Here is a 3,100-nt window from a genome sequence, read left to right as displayed (position 1 = left end):
CAAAAAGCCCAATTGTAAATGTTGCGGTAGAAATGATCCCCGAGTGTAGCTCGTGCATCTAGATATAAAAGAGAAGGCATGCTACGATTAATGAGAACCGGGTTTTACATTAATTCATATGAATGCAAGGCAATTACAGATGATGGTTAGAAAATTGAAAGAGAGCGATGGTGATTGTACACACAAAACTACTTATATTTTATTCATCACTATATATATATATAATTTATTGAGTTTAATTAATTTGGATGTTAAGAAAGTATATTTACCATGACACAAAAAATTATATATAAAAAACAATATTTTCTAAATTGACGTTTAGGGACTTATTGTGACAACTTACAACAACCTAAAACACATGGAAACATTACTTCCAACGCCTTCCTTAATGCTTACATGTAATAAATATAAAAAACATACATTATAATAACAACATGATCTTGTCTGTTTGGTCTTCATCAACACTCATAACCACTCTATAACCTCGCAAACATCCCTATTTCATCACCACCACATTTTCAACCTATCACTTGACCTCGATTTGAAACATAACTGCCTCTGACTATTGTTGAAAAACAATGTACAATTGATGATTCTTGACTACCCAAGAAAAGAGCCTCGATACTGAATATCTTTATGGACATGCTTCCATCCGAGTAGTATGCATCTAAATGCAGGCTTCTTCTAATTATATAGGTAAGTTGTCTATGTACTGAGCTTATCCAATGTTCCATCAAACAACTCGCGTTTTTTACATACACACTTCCATACTCACAAAAATATCTTTTTAAGTGTTTCTCTTGAAACCCAAAACACAACAAAATCCATTATTATATAACAAAGTCACATAAACAAGTCATTGATGTGCTCTCTTAACACCGAATAACATGGAAGACCATTGCCTTAAAGGAAAATCTTCTCTTTAACTAATCTTTCATATAATTACAACAAAATCACAATAACTTTACATATAATACCCAAAATAAGCACTAAAACATTTACCCACTATAAGCCCATAAAATACAAACCACTCTAGTTTGGCCATATGCCATATCACATTGGAGAATCTGGCGCCTCTTGCAATTATCTATATCGCAGCCTATAACATGTCGTGACGGTCATATCTCCCATTCTGAGAAGATCGCCATCCCTTGATAACTTTCTCCACATGCGATAAATTTTTCCCTTTACAGGTAGAACAATCTTTTTCCTTGAAATATTCGTAGTGCCTCAACTTAATCCAAATTCCAAAATCGCTGCCAAAACTAAGCAAAGTGATCTATTAATTTTCATTGTAACAAGGGAGCCACTGCCGTAGCGGTAGTCCCTGCTGAGGTTTTTGCAATATTCGTGAAGCGTTTGTTGAATAGCTAGTATTACATTCACATAAAAAATGACATTTTACAGAGGTGCCTTTATCAAGAATCCTAGTACAATGGAAAGTGTTCTTCATGACGGTACTACAATTGGTGAATTCATGATCAAGGGCAACATAGTCATGAACGGATTTGTTGCATTGCGAATGGATCCTCCAACTGTGTCTTCACAAAGCCTTGCAGAGAAGAAAGGATATGACAGTCAGCAATATGACAACCAAACCTTAGTAACTTGTAATATTGCGTTGTCATAAACAACTTATACTGTCACTACTACCAACAAATTGTTGCAATTTCATTGCTTCTACTTCTATCAAACAGTCAATAATCAATATGATATGAACTATCACAACCACAAGTCCCAACAATGAGCTCGATAAACAATACTTTTTCTCTACCACAGCAACATAATAGAAACCCTCTCTGCAACATGCACCTTTACTCACTGCAACAACTATAGCATATTCTAATCAGTGTTTACTGCAACATACACACTCAATATAATCACCATATGTCCAACAATACTCTGCCACTATCATCAACAATGTTTGCAATGCAAACATACCATATCAAGATTTTCCTTATTAACCTTATTCATCAAAATTAGATTACCAACAATACTTCCTATGTAGAAATTCTAGTAATTCATGCTCATAAGTTCACTCTATTACTGAGCATATTAAGAGATCATAGAACTGTTTTCTTTAGATTTATCAAAGAAGAAACTTGAACCAAGTCTCAAACATATGCCAGATCACCCAAAAATGTGCCACAAAAAGGTTTTCGTATATCAAAGGAGTCTTAAATAAAGAAAACAAAGTGCCTTAGAAATATTGTTTCAGGTGTACCCTTAGAAAAAATGTCCTTTATAGTATGTTCCAAGAAGAAAGAACCTTCAAAATCAAATTGAACTAGACCACATAACTGGAAATTAACCCAACATGATGGCCTTGCAAACCTCCAGTGATAGTCTTAGATTGGGGCTTTAGTAGTTCTTGAATAGATCTATGTTTGACTTGAAAAAATTCAATGTGTGATTCCTTACAAAAATTCAGATTAGGGCTTCAAAATAAAAAAATTTAGTCCAACTCACATTAGGGCTCAAATTTCCTTAGGGAACCATGAATAGGGTGCTTTAGGACAACCAAACAGACTCAAATAAATATGCGTCAAAAGTGACCGAAATCAATCCATGAAAATGCTCCATAATATGTATTAGATATGCCTCAGAAATAACTTAAAAAATGAAACTGCCTCATAAACATTCAGATCTAGGCTTGAAAAGAGACTTCAAGTCCTACACATTAGATTAGATTTAAAGCCTCGCAAGGGTTGAATTTTTTCCATAGAGTTCTACAAACTTAAGGCTCATACTGCCTCCAATTTCTCCCATAGAAAATTTAATATTGCCACGAAGCTAGAATCCCATAGATACTTGGATTAGGCTCAAAATCGCAACAGAGACAAGCTGTAAAAGTATGCAAAAATAGGCCTCGAAATAATCTCACATAGGGCTGATATTAGGTCTCAAGCATGGCCTCAGAAAGGATTAAATATGCCTCATAACAAATACGAAATATGCCTCACAACTAGAGTGAATTTATCCTCAGACGATTCTACCTCAGAAACCAAGGGAAAAATGCTTCAGATCAACTCATTAGATGTCAAACAACAGACATAAATTGAGATTCAAAATTTTGACAATCTCTCCTCAAAAATGTGAG

Source organism: Pinus tabuliformis, chromosome 1_1 (genome assembly GCF_031772625.1).
Source record: "Pinus tabuliformis cultivar Carrire ecotype Pingquan chromosome 1_1, CPIR1, whole genome shotgun sequence".
In the NCBI taxonomy this organism is placed as follows: Eukaryota; Viridiplantae; Streptophyta; class Pinopsida; order Pinales; family Pinaceae; genus Pinus; species Pinus tabuliformis.
This window is presented reverse-complemented; position numbering follows the sequence as displayed.